The 22054-nt window shown below is 35.3% G+C and overlaps 1 protein-coding gene across 9 annotated transcripts in view; it reads left to right on the top strand.

Annotated features, from left to right (window-relative positions):
- The window catches only part of DENND1A (DENN domain containing 1A), a 174621-nt gene that overhangs the window by 5847 nt on the left and 146720 nt on the right, over nucleotides 1–22054 (top strand). The gene's annotated exons all lie outside the window — the stretch shown is intronic.

Genomic DNA, 22054 nt, shown 5'->3' with positions numbered 1-22054 from the left:
TAATCTTTAAGCATTTTTTCCCACATTTAAAAAAAAACATTTAAGAGATGCCCTTTATCCACAGAAGTTTTAGATCAATGCATCTCCAAATATTTTGTCCTTCTGTTCTCATCAGGATCTGTTGTTTGATCCTCTGCAGTCTTCACTTCTTCATTGGCTAGCTATGCTGGAAAACCCAGAGTATATATCTGTATTTTACTGTAGTTAGAGGAATGTATATTAAATGATGAGGAACAATTACTATTAAAAAAGGCAAAACATAAAAAATGCGTAAGGAGCAAATTGTCAGGCATGTTTAAAAACCTTTCTTCCTATGTGATGAATTCCAAAATTTACTAAGACAACTAACTTTGAAGTTTATGTCTAGTATCATAATAGTACAGATCACTTAAATTGCATTTAATTCTTACAGCAATTTTCTAATATAGTTTTGAGGAGAATGGATTGCTCCAAAGCTGTAATAGTCCAAGTGTGGGAGACTGTCTGGCTTGTGGGATGATAAAACATGCCTTCATTTTGTTAATAATAGCTAAAAAGTTTGCGTAGGAAAGGATATTTTTCATGTGACTGTTAAATATCACATGCAATTAAAAGCCTTAATATATTTCATGATTCATTTGCTTCTTGCAGATATGGGAAATATTTACTCCCATTATTAACTACTAGCGGACAATTGTAAATTCAGATAGCTTCATTGTTTGTATAATACTTAATAATCTTACATTAAATGTTTACTTAGTTAAAACCTTTCCAAATGGATGAGAGCATTATGCATTGTCTACCATGTAGAAAATTCCATCAGTTTCCAAGGCAGGTGACTGTAAAAGAAGAAAGGCTGTCCTGGGCTCCAGGAAAGATACTGATAAACTGGAATGTGTTCCTGAAGAACCACAAAGATGGCAGGTGAGCTGGAGCACTTGCAAGGAGAGGTTGAGAGTGCTGGATTTGTTTGGCTTGGAGAAGACTTCAGGAGATCTTTGCAGCAGCCTTCCATACCTGTGAGATATTCATCAAGGTGACAGGCTCTCATGCCAGTGCACTGCAGGAGGACAAGAGGTAGTGACATAGATGGAAACAAGATGATCTAACTGGATATCAGGAGCAACCTGTTCACCATGTGGGCAGCGAGTCTTGAACATTGATATGGGTTGTGCAGTCTCTATCCTTTGCGATTTTAAAGACTGCATGACAGCCCAAACCTGACCTCACACCTGACCCTGCTTTGTGCAAAAGGTTGGACTTTGAGACCTGAGGTCCCTTCCAGCCTAAATTGTCGTATGATTTGATTTATAGAAATGTAAGCTCTAGAACACCCAGGAGGTGCTTTCTGCTCACGAAAGCTGATAAATTGTAAATTGTTTTCTTTGAGTCAAGACAGAGCTCTGCCAAATCAGAATGAAATGTGTGAATTGAGAAAGGAACGATTGCTGGATGAGTTCAGCTCTAGGCTCTCTGGCCTTTTCCCCTCTGAATTGTTCAGAAATTAAATATCTGTGTCCAGCATTGGTAACTTGTGTATTTCTGGTGCATGAAGTCTTCAGTATATTACAGATTTCCTAATTAAATTATATCTTAAAGTTATGCTGGTGATTTTATTTATGCATTTGTAGATGATCTTGTTTGGATACGTATAGTGTTTTCTTACTTATTTGAGTCTTAATTTTTAGTAAGTTTTCATGATGGGACCTGTACCTTTGGTATTCTCTTATTCTTTGGAATTATTTTATTCAGTGCAAGATTTAAGAGCAAAATAGATGCTTTATATGGAATACCATTATTTAACTGATTTTCTTTTTCCATTTTTAAATCTCATGTAAAGGAAGGAAGAATGCATTCCGTGAGTTTATGAAGTCCTTACTTCTGATTTATGTTTTTGTCTTGACATCTTGTAGTATTAAAAATTCACAGACATCAAGGTAAACTACAAGGAACTTTAATTGTTTCTGTTATAAGTCATTGCTGCTGGACTTCTAGAAGTTCAGTAGCATTCTACACTTTTGATATAGTGTGTGCTTATGACTGTGTTACCCTCAAACTGCATTTGTTATTGTTGAACCTCAGCTATAACATTTATTTTTTTCCACCAAAACTTCTGAGATGCACAGATAGAAAGAAGTGATTAGCAGTTTTGGTTTAAATACCTATCTAAAGAAACCAAAACTATACTAACCACTTGCCTTCATTTTTCAAAGCATTTTATGATCTTAAAACTGGTGCACATAATTCATCAAAAATGTGTGACAAATTTGAGAATTTTGCTGGAGCCAAAGGTTCTCTCTTGTTAGAATGGGTTTTGAGGAGAATTGGAACATACCTGTCAAACTATTGGTGCAGAAAAAGAAGTTGTTAGTCTAAAGTAACAGATCAGAATAGTCTCTAAAGTATGAAAATTTGAAAGTAAATGCTCATAAGAGTAAGGCACTCCCCCTCCACCCCTATCTGGGAGGACATAGCATGCTTTTGTATGGGGTTTTTGTGTTCTCGCCAAAGCAGACTTTATAAAAGTGTGTCAAAGCTGTAGCTTTGCCATGTAGTGTGCCAAAAGGCCTTTCTCTCCAAGGACCTCATCTTTCATCTTTTTGTGAGTGTAGCATAAATTCTTGCTGTGTGTTCAAGGAAAAAGCTAAAATGGTTTAGTACAGCTAAAGGATTTCTTTCTTTTTTTTCTTTTTAAATCATGGTAAGTTAGAAGCCTAAATGTGATAGCGTGGACACAGCATAAATGTGTTAGAGTATGACAAATGTTCACTGGATTAGTAAAGGAAATGTAGTTTATACAACTTCTTTTATGACAGAATTTAAAAGGTCTTGCTGTAGACTCACCATGTGCTTCTTTCTTTTCTTGAAAACATACCACTAAGTTGAAAAGGGAGATGAGTCTTAGAAGGAAACTATTAACTCCGAGGGAGTTTATCATTGTTTGAGAGAAAGGATGAAATTTGCATTTGAATTGGCTCGGAGAGTAGCATGTACTACTAATCTTGTTCCTACTAGAAGCTTGTGAGTAGTTTAAGTACTTCCTTCTTTACTTTTCATGTTCTAGCCTAGTGTTGTAATAGCTCTTCCCTCTTCTCCCCTCCCCCCCAGTACATCACAAATGTTATAACTGAAACATATAGAAGTCCTTAACTCTACTGGGAGATATCATGATGTACTTGGGCTCTGAAAGTGTTCTACAGTTGTTACTGTGGTTTCCATGATAGGACTTTTTTAGGTAGAGAAAACGAGCAGACTTTTGCCTCTGCAGAGTGCACGTACTGCTACCCCTTATCATATTCTCTTTGTCCTAGGTTGTAGTTTTAGGTAATACATCAGTACCTCCTAAAATTGCTGTATTTTCTTGAACATAAACAAAGTTACTTGAGTAAGATTAAGAGTTAGTAATTCAGAAGTTGGGAAACCTTACCTATGTTTCCCTAAAGCAACGTTTATTTTGTGAAGTGAAAAGATTTTGTTGCTTGAAATCTTCCTGTTATGCATTGGGAAAAAGGTAACGTTAAATAAGTAACAAAGGCAATACAAAACACATACTCCTTTCTGGTAAAAAGGCTTTGAGTTGAACTTGTGCTGTAATTCAGGTACCACGAGTTTTCCTATCCTACCTTTATTGGTACTGTGTCAAACTTCATTAGACGCGATTGGAAAAATAACCAAATCTAAGCATTTGGGAGTGGTGATTCTCCTAAGCTGCTGCTTTGTTTTCTGTTACTTCAATCACTTTTAAGTACCAACAAGGTGGAAGACATTCACAAAGAATTTACTAGGACTGAAGTAACCAGATCAAGTAGCACTGTCTGAACTATTTTGTTCAAAGGCAGTTTCCAATTTGAGTTCTACAGTATAAATCAAATATGTAATTCAATTCACTTTATGAAACATCTTAGAATTTGTCATATTGCAAGTCATCATACATTTTACTTAAAACATTCCTTAGGTATGTTCTCAGCTGATATTACTAGCTTTAATAAAAAGCAGAAAGCTAGCTATAATCATGAATGTTCTTCCGTTTCTTTAATTTACTTAGTGGGAAGAGATCTGTTGTTCTTTTTGCATCATGCTTTAACTGCTTCTGTCTACAGACTTTTCTGTTTCAAGTATTTACTAGTCTGCACTGCATTGGTGCTGCTGGCACTGTTTAACTAGAGAGAAAAATTCTGCACAGAAAGTCTTACTCACAAGACTTTAAACTCTTTTGTTGATTTATATATTTTTTAAAGGAGCTTGACATCTTCATCAAGTTCACAGTGGGCCTGCTTTGTTTGCTTTCTCTTGAATGCTTGATAAGATTTTTCTTCTATTGTTTTGTGCAGCAAGGACAGAGCTGGCCATGGCTGAGGTGGTTTTTTTGTAAATCCACAATATGGTCATTGTCTGCTGCTGAATAATTGTGACTGCTTTTTGTACAACCAGAACTAAGGCTTTGGCTGTGAACAGATTCCTTCTTAGCGTGAAAAGAGACTAATCCATGTAAATACAGCCCCAAAATAAAGCTTTACAGAAAAAGGGAAAGGCTGCTAAGCAGGAGGGCAGAGGTCAGCAATTTAACCTTTAACCTAACAAATAAGAAGCATGAAAGTTCCTGAATTGGTTTACAAAGGCGAGCTCCTGTGATCTGTCAGTTTTTCTTTTCACGATAGAGTTGGGTGAGAAAACTGACTGACAGCTAGTGCCTTTTTAACTGCAGGTTGAAATTAACTGCTAAACTGAAACTTTTTTAGAGAGCTTTTTTTAAATGGTTTTAACAAATAATTTTCATTCACTAGCTGTATTTGCATTTTCCTTGAATTTATAGAGGAGTTCGAGTGGTTCTTTTTAAAGAGTTCTTGTGAGATTCAATTTAGATACCAAATGCTACTGAAGCATTCGATATTTCAGCATTTGAAGCATTTAAGAATTTGACACAGGCTTCTTGCAATTAACTCTGTTAATGTGCTTCTTTAAAAGTAGGGCTGTTATCCCAATAACTGCAAACAGATTATACTTTGAATAGAGTCAAAAAGTTGTTATGGAAGTGTTGACTTAAATTAAAAGAGTAATTTTAACTGTAGTTTGTACTCAGTCACAGAAATTTCCAAGGTGGTTTGTTTTTGTTTGTCCTTATTTAATCACAACAGGTAATCTCATTAAGGAGTGTTAACTTTTGCTTAGTGCATCTGAAATCAGCTGTTAATCTCAGTATAGATGTTTCTGTAACTTGTACAGAACAAAGAACTTTAATTAGAGTGTCATTCAGATGGAAAAGAAATAAGAAATAATGACTTTAAAGAAGACTCCCTGTAGGTTAAGAGTAGGGACTTTTTTTTCCCTAACGTTGTAAGCAGTGTCCACACTTTGTCTGCTGATACAGGGGCCAGTAATTCTACCCAGAGAATAAGTTTAACAGACAAGCAAAGTAAATTCAGTGAAGCAAAAGATGATCCAGGTCCATTATTGTTACCTATTCTTTTTGAGTGCTCTAGGCACTACAGGCCTGATCCTCTTTGATATGATGGTTTTTTCGTCATGAACAAGAAAAGTGTTCTTTTTTAATTGAGAAGAATTAGCAAGATGAAGTTACTGTAAAATTATAAGTGTAAAACTGATCCAAGACAACTTTTTTGATTCAGCCATGGCTGTATGTTAAAGAACGCAAACAAACGAAATCTCCAGTTTTTTTGTGCTATGAGAGAATAGCACAGTTTTCTGTATAAAATGCTACTGTGCGCTGATTCATAGTTATGGGTCAGTGTGTGGTTCACTTCCCTGTGTTTGTGAATAACAGAGCTAAGATAGTTTAATCACGGCATCATATTGTCTTAATATGCTAACGTACTCATTGTCTGTGATTAAGGTACATTACCTGCTCTCTGCTGAATTCCCTCATTCAAGAGAAGGAATGCCATAAGATGCTCCTGACTTGTGACTGATGAGTAAAGAGTGATTTGGCCCTGCTGTGGCCCAGCAGTTTTGGTAGATCTACCTGTCAAAATTCCAAATGCTGACAGATCAATTAGCTCTTTTGAACATTATTTTTATGTTTTTTTGTTTGTTTGTTGTTGTTGTTTTTGAAACACCTTTGCATGTTGTTTCTGATAAAACTTATTTCACAGAAGTTGGAACAGAAACTGAGAAAGCAGAACAAGGGAGTAAGGGTGATAGTAAGGGTGATGATCTTGGGTAGAAGATTGGAAGTAAACAATTTATAATGATAATCTATTTTCAAGAATGGGTTATAAGCTGAGCTGTTTATTTGTTTGTACTTCCGTAGGACACTGATGTGCACAGCCCTCTGCCCCCTGTTTAGTTGCTTGTGATTTTTCTGAACTTTTGTTACTGGACATGTGGAAAATAATGTTTCCTAACTGGATAGATAAACTAGTAAGAACAAAGGATACATAATACAGATAGTCAAATAACATAGAGCTATGTAGGGCCCTGTATGAATATCATCATCTGGGTGGAAAGCACCATAGTAAAACTGGAAGGAAGAACTATTGCCAAAATAATATTCACTGTACCAAAATACGTGATCTGTCCTAGACTTCATTGGCTGTTACATGTGTAGAGAAGGAACGAAAAGAAACAAAATAAAACCTTGTTGGGGATATTTTTAGCAGTATTTTTACACACTGAATTCATTTAGGGATTTCATATGCTATTGAAGAGAACTGAACTAGCAACTCCCATCGCATTCTAATCGGATTTACTGAATCCCATCTTTACTTCCTTTAAAGATAAAATATGAGAAATATGTTGAAACTACATAGCTAGGAGTATAAACAACAGCAACACTACTTCTTTTGAATTGGTTTTTATATGCTTTTATCCCTTAAGTAAATAACTAATTCTTCAGGTATGTCAAGTTGACCTGTAAGATACTTAGATATCTTTGAGATCTTCTGTTTTAAAGACTCTTAAGTAAATAAATGATTGCTATAAAAAGTAAGTAATAAAAATTCAGATACTAAATTGTGAAGACAAAACAGTTAATTATCACAGTATAATTATGCAGTAGAATCAGGTGTCCTTCATTTATTTGTAAGATTTGTATTTCAATTAATATTATTCAAACCATGTTCTTTATTTTTTTTATTAGTGACTGTAGTATGGTGCAGACAAGTAAGGAAAGATAGTAGGAAGGAGAAAAAGATACGGCAGAATGGAAGTTGACTCTGAAGAGATAGTAGACCAGAACCAGCCTGTGGTAAAGGGCAGGATCAGACTGTGGTAAAATATGTCATTAAAAAACAAAACCAAAACAACAAAAACCCCAACCCTCACCAATAAGCAAATAGACCACTTTCCTTCCAATAAGTGTGAGATTGTATTCTGAAGCTGCTCTCCACTTGTACCTATAGTAGTATCTGATTTTTGTTTTATGTGGTACTTGTCTGTAGATCATTTACTTGGTTTAATTCTAGTAGTCTATCAAACAAATAAAAGTAGATCACATAGGGCATGTAATTATCTGTAGAACCTATGTCCACAAATCCATTAAAACTCATACTTCTAATTATCACAGAGTAATACATTAGTCACATCATTATATTTGGATATGACATTTGTACATGGAAAAATGCTATAGATACCTGTTTGTCTTGCTCTGTTGTGAACGATGTCCTTACACGTTGAAGATAATGCTTGTCCTGCATGTTTGTTGCTTTTACTTTAAGTATCTTACCTTTGTTTTTGAGAATTTATTTTTGTTTTTGTTTTTAATGATATTAAAAATCATATTGATTATGGCTTCAGAAAATTTGCTTATTAACTGTTTACTAAAAATACGTAGTGCTTCAGTGTGTCTTGGATTCTGTCAGTGCTTTTTAACTGAATAGCTTTTTCAAGTATTTTCTCATGGAAAGAAGTATACAGCTTTGTGTATGCATAGGCAGTATTCATAAATCCAAGTTAGTGAGTAAATAGTTATTTAATGGTTCAATACTTCATATTTTAACAAACTGTTGAGGTAAAAAGTAACAGAATCTCAGTTTGCCACTTCTCTTGGAGATTGTAAAATATATGCTTTGTTACTCCTGAAATACCAAATGTCATACCTAGTAATGCAGTAGTTATAGTGCTTTTCATTTTTGATCTATTTCTTGATTGTTTATTTTACCCTGGATATGGAATTAGGTTCTTCAGTAAACCAACCTGAATCAATTCCATACCTAGACTTAACCCTTGGAATGCAGTGGAATTCACATGAACAATTAAAATTGAGTATTGACATCGTTTTTAAAATAGTCATACATCCCAATTTTGTTTATCTCAAAGTTTTAAAAACCTAGCGACCTCATTGCAGCTTGACTATAATTACCATGTTTAAACTTCTATGCATTTTTTAGTTTAAACAGCCTTTGTTTTTTTTTTTTTTAACGAAAAGAAAATTAATGAGAAGAGACAAAGAGACATCAAAGAGGTTTTCCCTCTGATTGCAGTGTTAGAAGTTTTGCCTGAAAATAGGTTACATTTCTTCTGTTTTCAGCTGAATCCTCATTAACTTTACATTTTAATGATGTCCAGAGCAAATTATGCCATTACTGTGGATGCCTTAAAGGAAAGCTTAAAGGACACCTTTTTAATGTTTGTTTCTTTATTGGTGGCAGTATTTGTACCAGTATTATAAACAATGTTAGAATACTAAAAGTAAACCCAAGACATAAAGATCTACTTTTTGCCATACGTACAGATAGAGATATATTCTATATATATAGTAGAAGTATCTTCAGTTAATATTTAACACATGTTCAGCATGTTAGGGGGATATCTTCATCACTGCAGAGGAAAAATGTAAATCATGTCCTTTGAAAGAGTTTGCAAATTACTTCTCCATCTTATAATCAGTTTAATTTATAATGATAGAATGGAGAGAAGGATGATGTAACAGAGCTTCTGAATTTTTGTTTTCCTGAGCCTTCAGTGTAGCAGGTGATTGAAATGTTAATGAAGTGATGGTTCATATTTTTACATTGAGATGAAGCATTATTGGAGGAAGTCTGGAATTTCAAATCTTCTGATTCTGTGTTCTAACAATAATAACAATAAATTTATAAATAACCCCACCTCCTTCCAAGCAGAGTATAACAGTGCTGCATTAACTTGCTTTTTCTGCTTGTTTTCCTCCTCACACTGTTACCCATGTAAGTGTGTGTTTTTGACTGTAGATCATTGAAAAGTATGACAGTCTGGAAGATTTTGTGGACAGCTGAGGTTGTCTTTTTTATACATCTGGTGTCTGAAAATTGTGAATAGGATCTTTGATTTTTTTGGGCTGCACTCTGATCAATAAACTACATTTTTTAAAGTGGAGTTATAGTGAAGGAGTGGGAGCAGAAAGAAAAAGGAATGTCCCAAAACTCATCTAATAGAAGTTGAAATCTAATTGACTTAGTGAAATATTGTCATTTAAGATTTGAAAGGCTTGTACTTAGTGACTGTATTGCCATAATGGAAGTACATTTTTATTTAATCTGATTATTTCTATCAATATGTTTCTGTTTGACATATAATTTTACTAAGGTGGAGTCTTGCTTGTGTATGTTCAGTATTCCAGATCTGTATTTCTGAAAATTTTAATTCCACAATACATGTGTTCCAGACGTTAATTCCTGAATGGCTGTCTGTCCACTCTAGCCTTACCAAATGTTTGGTGTTGATGCTCATCTGCAGGTATAGCAAAGCTGTCTTCTGTAGTCGAGCATTATTGTGCATGCTTATGGTTAGCTTAGATAAGATGTTCCTGAGAGCTCACATTTGTCTTTTGGTCCTGTGAACTTCACTTTAAGAGTGCTACAGTTTTATTATTTGCTTTTCCACTGTTTTTTGTATGGGCACCTCAGAAGTTTTATTTTCTTGACCTATGTATATTTAGGTCTTACGTAAATGATTTTTTTCCTTTTTATTTTAAACTCAAGGCAATTTTTTGCTAAATTGTTTTTTTCCTGGTTAATGCATTCTTCAAGCGATGGACAAGTATGGAGGTATATGATATTTCCATCATCAGTAATTAATTGAATAATTCAGGATTCACTAGACCAAAAGTAAAACTGAATTAACCTTTCTGTTTTGGTATGATTTTTGTTTATTCTTAAAAAAAAAAAATCTGTAGAAACTGTTTAGAAGTCTAAGTTCTCATAATTAAGTATGGCTGACCCAAAGCATGCACCAGTCTGATGCATCTTAGATGGTCTCTTATTAGAAAATGGGTTTAGTTCTTTCAAGTCTCCGTAAGCCAGATGCTTGAAAACAGCTTTCGAAAGTGGTGGCTTAAGTTCCTGGCTTAGTTTATGTCTTTTAGCTTAGATGCCTTCTGATGTTAATTTGAACATCATATTATTACAGAAGACCAAATGCTGTTTGCTGTCTCTTTTTATCCCTTATTTTGTAATTATCAGAGAATTCACAGTATCGTATCTTTAGTTGAGATACATAATAAAGAATAATGATTAATAAGGTCTGGCTAACAGAGAAATGCACTATTATTTCTTTGGCATACAGGATTTTTGTATAGAATTATATTAACAGTAAAAAGCTGACATGTTCTTCCTGGTAACTTATTCCGCAAATATTTGCGGAGTGGCTATTTCCAACCAGTTCTGTGTTAATGATGGTGCAAGGTTGAAACATTCCAGTCATTCATACTGCTGTCCTCCCTCTCTCTTATGTGTTTCTTTGCTCAGCATTTTTGCCATATTTCTTGGCTTTGTTGTGGTCAATTCAGTCAGTATAATAGCAAAGACATTGGCTTTTTTCTTTATGAAAGAATTATGTTAGAGATATACTATAACAGAGATAAGAGCTATTTATGTCCCAAGCTATTGATTTTTAATTAGTGTTGCCTGGGCTCATATATGTTGGCAGAATTGCTAACAGCTTGTGGCATTTTTTAATTCACATCTTCTTTTTGAGTATTTTGACAGTGTCATTCATATCTCATGAAAAAGTACCTTGTCAGGTTAAATGTGTTAAAACACCGAGGGGGGAAAAAAAAAGAGAATGGAACATAGGGCTGCCTAGAAACCTTGATCCATTGCCAAAGTATTTAAACAATTTAGTGTTTTGGTTTTCTAGCTCCAAGCTGCTTCTCAAATCCCTTGCTAATTAATCCAGTTAATTCTTTGTAGACTAACTGTATGCAGGGCTTTTTCTTGTGCTTGTATCGCTGAGAACCCTGTTTTGTTCAAAGCAAACTTAAGCTCAGTTATAAAGGTTGTAGTAAAAAGGTGAATACTAGTAGATGTAAATACACTGTTTTGAGCCTTTTTTAGAGGAGCTGTGTTTGTGTGTGTAGCTTCTAATTTAATCTTTCATGTTTAAAAATTAAACATATATGTTTCTAGTAAAAATATCATTTAAGAAATGGGAATAGAGCCACTATGGAATAATAGTGTGCAGTATTAGTGCTGTGATATTGCAATTACTGATATATATATTTACTTTTCGATAAGGAAAGTATTGGAAATACTGTTCTCTACTCTGTAATGAATGATGGAATATAGGGCAAATAGCAGTTTGGGATTGAGAGTTCTCAAAAGTGACCTGTTGATTCTCTTCAATCAGCAGACTGAAGTCCCTTGATTACAATACAAAAGTGTATAAATTCAGAAGTAGCAGCAAGGATGTGAAGAGCTTGGAAACCTGATTAGGCATGGTATGAGCTAATGGGAGAAGAGTGTACTCTTGTTTAAGGTGTGTTTGTTTGTTAAAAGCAGCTGTTTCTGTTGGACATGCTTTAGTGGTTTACTTCTTGATTTTAAGATTTGTATAAAACTCCTCCTCATTTTCTGCTTATTGGTGTCAAACGTTCGGCTGTGTGCAATAATGCAAGGCTCCCTCTTGGTGTTTTTTTCTACCAAGTGCTATGAGAAAAGCCTCTGAACATTCTTATGTTCTTCGCCATCAGTTCTTTGAGTTATTCTGAGAAGTTGGATCCGAGGACTTTTTGTCTATAGGACACATCTTTCCTTCCTGTTCTGTGTAATACTGCTTGTTTTTGCAAATCAGTTATGATGTGCAGATCGTGGAGAGTCAGGTGGTGCTGCCCCATGCTCAGTTACACTTCTCCTTTCTTTGGTCACCATCAATAGATTTGCATGGCGGCACAGTGGGAACTGATGGCCATCTGCATGCACTTTGCTGCCTTGTAGATAAACTTGTGGAGTGAAAAAAAAAAAAAGTGGAAGTGGTTTAAAGCTGAGTTTTTAGGTTTCCTTTGAAACTTACAGTAAAGGACAAAATATTTTCAGTGGAGCTGCTAAAGAATTGGCAGTTGTTGAAAAAGTCTGAAAATGTGATTTTCTTATATAATAAAACTGGGCGGGGACATGATTAGGGAAATAAATGAAATTGGTAGTTTTCTACCTACCTGATTTTCAGGGCTTGTTTTTAAATGAATATAATGTGATCTGTGAAATGTTTGACTCTGAACTAGAATAGTATGTAGTAGCAGGATATGTGCTTGCACGTCTCTTGGAAGTGCCCAGTATCTTTAAAGATTCTCTGCACGCTTCTGTTTTGCAATTAAACGTTCTTTTGATAGCCTTTCATTTTCTGCAGTACCAAAAATATTTTTAAATTTTTTATGGATACGGTAGGTTTCCTGTCTCTTTGCATTGAATATCAGCAAGCTCCTCTTTACATAAAACAAATAACTCTTTGAGCTGTTGGTACTGCTTTAAATGTACTAAGCTTCCTTTTTTAGAAGCCATCTTTTATTATAGCACCACACATGGCATAAAGTGAGCACTGTTAATAGTTGCTGAAAGCATTGCTCATACAAAGTACGTCAGTACTGCAAGTGTGCACATACCCACAGTCCTCCTCCAGTACTTGGTGCTGTCTTGGTAATGAACTTTTACTCCGAAAGAGGGAAGTTTCGTTTTTTTTTTTCTTTCATCTTCTGATCATTAGGTAGATGAGGTGTGTTTTACCAAATCAAGACCTCTTCTCCTGGACCCTCTTCACTGAATTTTGAATGCTGTTCAAGAAGCTCAACATCCTCATCAACCCGTCTGACTCCACAGAAAGTTTTTGCAGGAGAGTGGATTGAATGCTTTCCCTGTTTTTACAAGCTTTCTTCTTGTGCAGTGCTTTGGCTTGTAGGCTTTCACAGCATGCAGTGATGTAGCTGTTGTTGATGCTCACTCTGACCAGTCCAATCTGTTTTTTAACTCCTTTTGTTTGCTGACACTTACAAGTTTGCATTAACATTTTAGTAGAATGAAGAGTGCTAATATGGCTGATAAGTTGAGATAGGAGTGTTATGCAGTTGAAGCTGAAACAAAAATGTGAACTGAAGTACTGAAGGGCACAAGGTTATGTTCTTAAGTGTACAAACAAGATGATTATTGCTGATTTTATATGTGGACTTGCTTGTCTTAAAATGTAGTAGTCATTTAGATTTCAGTAGTTGTAATAAAATTAAGCATGACTCTCTAAGGAAGTGTATGCTCTTGTAGAAACCACAACCATACTATTATTGCTCTTCATAAAAATGTGTCCTGAAAAATGATATACTGACACTTTTCTGTGGCACAATTTCATTTTTGATAGTATCTGTTCAATGCCATTTGAATAAGTAAAGCATTCTGAAATAAACAGAGATATAATTACAGAAATTTTGAAGCTCTGAAAACCCAGAATAGTTCTGAAGAGCTTTTATATATGATCTTATATTGCTTTTCAAGGAGGTTCCCGTAAGAAAAGGTATTTGTGCAGATCAGTGAAGCACAACAGAGTCATTGGGAGCAGGTGTACTCTACTGAAGTAACACGTGGTAACTTTGAAACTGAAACTGGTTTGATACTATCAATATTGAAAGTATGAAAGTAAGGTCAGAGTTTTAGACATTGTAAAGTTGCATAGCTTGAGGCTTAGAAATCAGTATTCACTGTTGCATGTTTAACAAAGAAGGTATTCTCTGTGTAGTTCAGCCAATTATGCAACTGCAGAAGAGTCATGGTTTACTGTGGATTTTTTTGTTTGTTTTTTATTATAACACTTCAAGAGCTTATGGTTGGCTAGAACACTTTTGTTCCAAGTGCTTTTTCAATCAGTTCAGATTAAACCTGAAATGTGATGGTCTGTATGGCAGTGAATATATTTATACGGTGCCTGGTAGGTATTTGACTAATAATATGTCTATCAGAATTTATGATGGTAGAATTTGAGGAAAAAGGATTTTTTTTTAGAGGTGTTACTCTGTCAAGTGTTCTGTAATATGTGGTGAAAATAATGCAGTTTGAAAAATGTTTTAAGGTTTATAAACAATTTTATAGTAATGAAAGGTCTAGAAGTACGTTGAAAAATGCAGTTTGTTTTCATTAATAATGTCTTTAAGCTTTTTGTAATGTAGCTGATTGATTGCAATGGCCATGTTGTGGTTTTATGTGTGTTTCTTTTAATACAGTATTCCTAAAAAGCAATATTGCATTAAAATGTTATTCCCAGCCTTCTTCAAAACAACAAAGAGAATTAAAAATTAGCTGGCTGACACAGGAAAGTAGGAAATGTGACATTATGCAAAAAAATTATCTTAAAATTAATTGAGTGACAGTGCTTATTAACATGCCATTGTTATGTATAAATTATGTTGGCTATAAACTGTCACTTTACAAATGTAAATCTTATATTTTTGCTTTAAAAACCTGACATGAATAAATACATTTTGGGGCTACATTTGGTGTGCTTGACCATTCCGCAAAAACAATCTTGGGAAAGCAGATCAGCGTACATAAGCGATGTTGAAATACACGCCTTGTAAATATTAAAGAGGTAGGCTGTTTCTTGTAAAAATGTCAACTCTCCAGTTGCTTTGGTCTTATCTTGCGTAACTTGAGAATTTGCATTCTGGAAACATAAGCTAAATTGACAGATTTATGCAATCACTACTTGTGTCTGGTACTGAACTCTAGACGATGCACTAACTCTGGGTTACTGTTTGCTGTGTGCTAGCTACATATGATGGGCTGTTTATTTTGCTTTCTTTATTGCTTCTGAGAGTTAAGAAAAATTGTAACTTGTAAATTCTGCCCAGGGTGGTACTGGCGCTTCCAGATCGCCACATCTAAATCGTAGTATGAAATATTAGTTAACTATTTCTTAGGACAAGGAGTGCTTGCCAGCTGCTGTTGAAGTGAAGAGGCTGTCACCAGGCAACTCTACTGCCTCAGAATATAAATGCAGAGTGGCAGGAGAGAATCAAATTTGGTGTTCTGAATGGTGGCCTGAGCAGATCTCCTTTAAATTTATAGTGTGCTGAAACAGTTATAAGAAAAACAATCCTCATTGAAAAGAAATCAATGATTTTTTTTTTTCCCCCAAATGAAGACCTACTTAAGTGATGTGCTTCTATATAGCTTCTATGGTTACTTTTCTGTAATTATTACTAGTCTGTAAAATATTTTGTGTTTTATTTCATAAGCTCGGCCTTGTGGCTTCTTGAACACTGAATTAGGATGTTATCTAATGGTATTCTTATACAATTTTTACCAAATTTATACCAAATTTTTATAAATTTTAGTTTTGTAATTTGGCTAAAATTACAGGAGGGGGAACAAAAAACGAAATGAAAAGCCTAGTTCATTTGAAATTGACTCCTTCCTGGACTCCTGGAGTTTGGCTTAGGTTTCCAATGATACTGAATTTCTGGGTTCACTGAAGAACAGCTGGTTATGTAGAGAAATGTTCACTTAAGTGCATAGTAAAACAAACAGAAAATATATCAACCATGCTTTAATGTGGGATTGAGGTATCACCAAAGTAATTAACCCGTGCATGTAAAAGATCTAATGACCTCCATTAAAGATGGTACAAATATGTACCAAACAAAACTTGCAGTAGACACCCTTATGTCTTCTGTATTTGAGCTATGATGTTATTGTAGCTCTAGAGCTGTCTTATGCATCCAGTTGTTATAGTTCTAGCTTTGTTGTGTCAGTATCACCGGTTTGAAAATTTATCTGAGCTGAAAGTTTTCTGTTTTTCTTTTAAAGAATTAATTCTGGGTTTATTTATCAGAATGATCTTACACCTTCTGATTTGTCCTTGTTCTTACAGTTTAGAATGCTAGTCAAAGAGAAATTAATCTGTATTATAATGTGATGGATTTTATGCTGATTTCTTGACACGGGCATAGCAAAAAAAGTTATGAATTCAGTATAGAGGTAATTCCCCAACTGTATTTCGTACCCAGGATGCTCTGCCTAGCATCACTGCTCTTTCACATCTGTGACTGAAAGAATTGGTAAGGTTTTGATTGAAGTTGGCACCATTCCATTTGAGAACTCGAATCATTAAACAGTAGCAGTTGAAGTTGGACACAGTGTCTTATAAAAGAGTCTAACTAGTCTGATGCGTAACTGTCTAATATCCTTTTACTTTTTATTTATCATATCTTGACTCTGCATTTTCTTCAGTCCAGTGTTTCTTGATCTGTTGCTCTTACAGCTTGATGCTCTGGAGGGGAGGAGCTGGACTTTGTTCCTTGAGAGGCAAAGGAGTTCATGCTACAGAAAATGTTTAAAATAATAAAAATTGAATTGACTTTAGTTTCAGGTCTTATGGTTATGCTTTTGTTACCATTTGGATCAGACCTAATTATGATATTTTTCCTGATTCTCCAACACCCACTTATTGCATGATGCGTTGGTTTTTCAAATGGTATTGAAACAGAAAAGATTCTTTTGAACTTGTAACCATGGCAGAGGAAAATGGATATATTGTCCTTAATGTCTGCTACCTTTCTGTAATGAAAAGTGTGTGTGGTGCTAAATATCTTCTAAATGGTAGTAGGGACAGAGCAGTGGCTTGAAGTGACAGCAACTCCCAGTCAGTTACTTGGTAAGAGGATACGAATGAAGCCCCAAGGCAATTTAAAACACAGGAAAACATTATCTGAGAAGCAAGTGTTGTTTCTATCTTGTACATAAAGTACTTCAGCATTTCAACAGGTTTGTAAAATAGGTTTAAGCAAGATGCTCATAGATGGAAAGTTGGATTGGGTGCTAGAGGCAATGGAAGACTCGTGTTTAAATCTTGTGAAACTTATTTGTGCAGGTTGATAAATAGATGTGAGAAGATGATTTGTTGTTTCATTTGGTCTGACTGGTTGCTGAAACTTAAGGGCAGCTTTCACAGGGAAAGTGTGATCTGCTTCAGTCAAAAAATAGAGGAATTTACAGAGAAAATGAACTCAGTGAGCTCATTCACTGCTCTTGGGTTCTTGCATGTAATGACAATCTTTAGCTGTGTAACTCAGGTATGAGCTCTAGATGGCCATAAGTTTGACACTGACTTTTCTAGAGACTTTTTTCCTTGCTCTCTTCTGTTCAGTCTGAGTGAAAATGTCACACAAGTGTATTCCCAGGAGAAAACAAGATATATGCCATCCAGTTCATAAACACTGCACAGCCATGCATGCTGGTATTTTCATATTTTGGGGTAGCTTGATTGCGTTGCTGGCAGTACTTGTGTTTTATGTATTGTTCTTTGCATGTGCATTTTTTGTTGTTTTTTTCTTTTAACATAGTTTATAAGGTATTATTATAGAATTTTCTTTTATACTTTGGTTGTTTTCTTTACCTTATACTTTCAGAGAAAGGAATGCTTCAAAAAGAAAAATTGAAGTCATAAAAGCTTTATATCCAGGAAAAAAAATCATTTTATAGGTGTTTTCTTGCTGAACTTATTCTGAGGCTTCTTGTCTGGCTGGCATGTGTGCGTGTCTAAGTTTCTTCTCTCTCTAGTTTTCTCCACTCCCTCTTTTTCCTCCTCCCCTTTTCTCCCCCACCCTGAGATGCTATCTGCATGCCGAGCTTGCAGCAGTTTAGGGGCAAGTCCAAGTGTCCGGCTGTACCGAGTACAGGACATCAGGAAGTCTGCAGAGGTTTGGAAAGAAGTTTCAGTTACTTTTTCATAGTGCCATGTAAGTGCTATGATGTGTAATGGGTGTTGAAATTAAAGTTGCTCTGAATGAAATTCCGTTTCATTTTAGCAGGACAACAAAAAAAAGCATGACTTTTTTCCTCCTAGCTTAATGATTAAAGAAGTAATTCTCACTGCATAACAAACTTGAATTTACTATATCTGAATGATCAGTAGCCATTGTGGAATAAATTGACTTATTTAATTTTCTGCACTAGGAAGCTGGCAGTATGTGCTGTATTTTGTGTGCTTAACTGGGGGAAGTATTTTCTGATAATTGTTTGAAGAACTTCCCTGGCTCTGTAGTTCCCATACTCTTCAAATGTGGACTAATTTGAGATGCACTATTTTTAGAAGTAATTAATAATGCTTCTTTTAAAAGCAAAACTCTTCATCTTATCTTTGATGAAAAGTTGAGAGTAGAAGAACATCATAGTTACAGTAATATGCCACTGTAGCATATTCCCATCCCATCATCTGGAAAATTAAATCAGGTTGCAGCACGGATTGACATTTGGGCTGTTGAGGAGGGGAAGGCAGCATCTTAAATGTCATGAAATTGAACAGTGGGATTATACTCAAAAATTAGCTGTGGACTTTATACTTCTGTACCTTTTCACTGAATGTGATTCTGTAGGGTAGGGCTGTGCTAACTTTTAGAACTTTGAAACTTTGTGAACTCGGTGTGTTCATGTAGTGTGGAGTGATGGGTTTGGTCTGTCTCTTTACTAATATTCCATGAATACCTGGAGTGTACAAAACTGAAATGCTGCTGTGACAGTTGCAGGAAAATATTACTCTTCTGTCACAGGAAAACGGTATTGTCCTTTCTCCCCTATTTTCAAAATGAAAAGTATGTTGAGTGACAGAAATTTCACATACTGTTCATGTGAGAAGTGACTCAGCTGTTCTGTTGGTAGTTTCCCTAAAAACTGCCTCTTAAAAACAGCGACAGAGGAAGCAGCTTCAAAAATAACCGCATGGTTTGTTTTGTTTGTATGTTGTTTTGTTTTTGTGTTTTCTAACTGTTTCTCCTTAGAAGAGAGCATCTGTTGTGGGTAATACAGAATAGTGGATCTGTAGGGTTTTGGCCAAACTGCATTTTATGGCAGGAGCTGCTTTGCATGGAGCTTTGTCTTCTGGGAATAGCGTTTATAATGATGTTCATGAGGTTGGTAAGTGAATCTGCTCTGACTTCCATGAAGTCACTCAGAAAACATAGGGAAGTTCACGACGTGCCATTGGATTAAAAGGTCTTCAAGATGAGTATAAACATTAGCAGTAAAATGAATTTGACTTTTCTTAGCGCAGATTTATTCTGAAATCTGTCTCTTTATGTTTCATTGCATTTGTACCCATACAGGAGGGGAGGCTGCAAATAAGATAGTGTATTTTAGTTTCCTTTTGGAATAGTATGTACATTCTGCTTTACATCTGTTACAGCCTAGGAATTCCCAGTGCAGTATTTCAGCGTGCTGTTAATACTCATGTTTTGTCAACAGTTGCTAATGGCAGAAATACAAATCTTGTCATCTTTTGTGAGCTGAAACCTACAAAATCAGATGTGATAAACATAAATGTGAGATAATTGTTACCATCAATGCAGAAGCTCAACCTGTGGCACAATTTGAAGTTTATCTTGTGAACCAGTTCCATAATTCGTACGACATTTTTCTTAATGTGAGCTTTCACTTTGTCTGTTCATTGGTTTGCAGTGTGTCCTTTTGCTGACCTGAGCTTTTAATGCATTGTAACTGTGGATGAGTGGCGCACTGGAAGCCTTCAAGCTCTTTACTTCATTGACTATGGAAGAGGTTGGTTAGAAGGATTTCAGGCTATCTATTCCTCTGAAGTTTGCAAATGGATTACCTTCTCCGAGCTTGGAAGAAGTTTTTTACATGTATTTACTTTGCCCGTGGAGCATAAAAATGGAAACATGTTTGAACATAATTGTGTTAGGTCTTAGGATTAGAACCTCTAATAAGTGTTCAATGTGAAGGGTTTTTTTATTGTCTGGAGATACAGTGGAGCTACATCTCTTCCATTCTGTCTGCATACAGTGTGCAAAGCAAACTAGCGTTAGTCCAAGTGTTCAAGGATTTTAAGTTAGTTTTGGCTGATAGGCAAAGTTGGCAGTCAGTTAGGAAATATTCGGTTAAAACATGGGCATGTGAGTACTGAAGGGTGTTTTGCTGATGCTCGTGGTGATTATTAAACTAGAATGCTGAATTCCTGTTCAAGCTGCCTTTCTGTGTTCTTCAGTTTGTATGCCTGTTCTTCCCTGTTTTGAAGAATTTGGAGATTGTGTCTGTCGTGATTTAGAGCAGGTATAGATAATGAGGTAGCTTGTACTTTTTTTTTTTTTTTCAATGGAGAGCCTACCATACTGAGTAATGGTGGTGTTTGTTTCATAGATCTTTTATTTCATAAAGGCAGTGTCTGTCTCACTTTATTGTGTATCTAAGCAGAGTTGAAAATACCTCTTAAAAAAAGATTGTATCAGCAGTGAAGAATAGAGAAAGCTAAGAAAGCTGTAACAGTGTGTGACGTGTTCTCTTTCCATTGTATAGTGTTTTCCAAATAAAGATACTGAAAGTTTAGTAAACATTCCCAGACCATTTAAAAGCTGAAATGACTGAGCGGATGCAGTATAAAATATACAGTACTTGTAAAAACGTGCGGACGTGCAAGCATGTGGTAGCCAGGTGTAAATTAAAGGTGACTTTCTCAACTGTTGGGTTCCAGATTATGTAGACTAGCTGTTTGGATGCTGTTGTGAGACATATCATCAGAAGCAGACTGTATCCAAACCATATATCCCAATGTCTTAATTAACCGAGGTTGTCAGGAGTGAATCCACCAAGCACTTTGTGCATCTAAGTTTGTATTTCTGTTTTTTTCCACTGAAATTTGTGGATGAGAAATTAAGTTAAATTTCATGCAACATGGATTTAATTAATTTCTTCCAATGTATGCAGTTGATTGACATGGAAAGTTTTCATTTATATTAAAAACAGTATAGTTTGTCATGTGTTGTTGCAGTGTTCTCAATACATGCTCTCAAGGTTTACGTAAGTAGATGTTGCAACATCCTGTCTTACCAACAAGTCCTTGCTTTGCGGAAATATAAAATGTATTGTCCTGTAAATTGTTACTTGAAAGACTTGTGTGTACAGGACTGCTCATGTGAGTTCAGTTGTGTTCACTATGTTTGCACACTTAGCATAATGCACTTTACTTGCGTGGAGATGTAAGAATTTTCAGGCTAAGACTTTAAAAGGCAATTTCTTGCTTTGCAGTTTGTTAATGTAGAGGGGTTCGCTCGTATACATATATGAAATTCAGTATATTGTGTATATAATTGTATGTGTTAAAGCTAAGCATCTGAATATCTGAAAAATTAAGCTAGAAAGTTGTCTGTCATTGTACAGTCTTGCTGTGATGCAACTTGATTACACTTACCAAAGGTTTGCACCTGCTAGCAATTGAGTTGCCCAGCTCAACTAAAATAAACTTTGTCATTGAAAATCTAGGGTGGTGCTACTCTAAAACAACCATATAAGGTGCAAGTGTCATAAAAATGAGTCACTGCCCCCCCTCGGAAGCCTTAGACACAATGTGGTATGACAGTAATTGAACAGTAGAGATTGTGTTTGCAGCACCCCTCCCTACATAACATTTCTGGAAACAGTGTATAAAGGGTGCAGAATCTGCAGAATCTGGTGGGCATAGCCGTGTGCTGAGCTGCAGGTACCCAAAGCAATGGAATTTTAAACAAGTGGTAGAAACTGCATAGTGTGCTGGATGATTTTTCTATGCGTTACATGCATTATACTTCTTATTCTGAACTGTTATGTGATCTTTGTATGGTTTGTTGTTGTTGTTTTTAATAATTAAAAAATTCCTTTGTAGTAAGGACTCTGGCCTTCTCAGTCATATTCCTTTGAAAAATGAATGGCTTTGAAGAGTGCTGTTTTAAATAGGTTGTCATATAAATAATTTCAATCATGGTATTTTGTTGTTTTATGAACATCTCTAAGTTAAATTTAACGTAACTTCTCAGGGAATATTACCATGATATATTTTCTGACAATCCAAAGGAATAAGGACATTGCATCGGTCTGAGTGCTCGCTAATCTGAAACATCTAATGT

This window comes from Phasianus colchicus, chromosome 19 (assembly GCF_987193195.1).
Source record: "Phasianus colchicus chromosome 19, bPhaCol1.hap1.1, whole genome shotgun sequence".
Classification (NCBI taxonomy): domain Eukaryota; kingdom Metazoa; phylum Chordata; class Aves; order Galliformes; family Phasianidae; genus Phasianus; species Phasianus colchicus.
The sequence above is the reverse complement of the archived record's forward strand: the minus strand, read 5'-3'. Positions and strand labels throughout refer to the sequence as shown.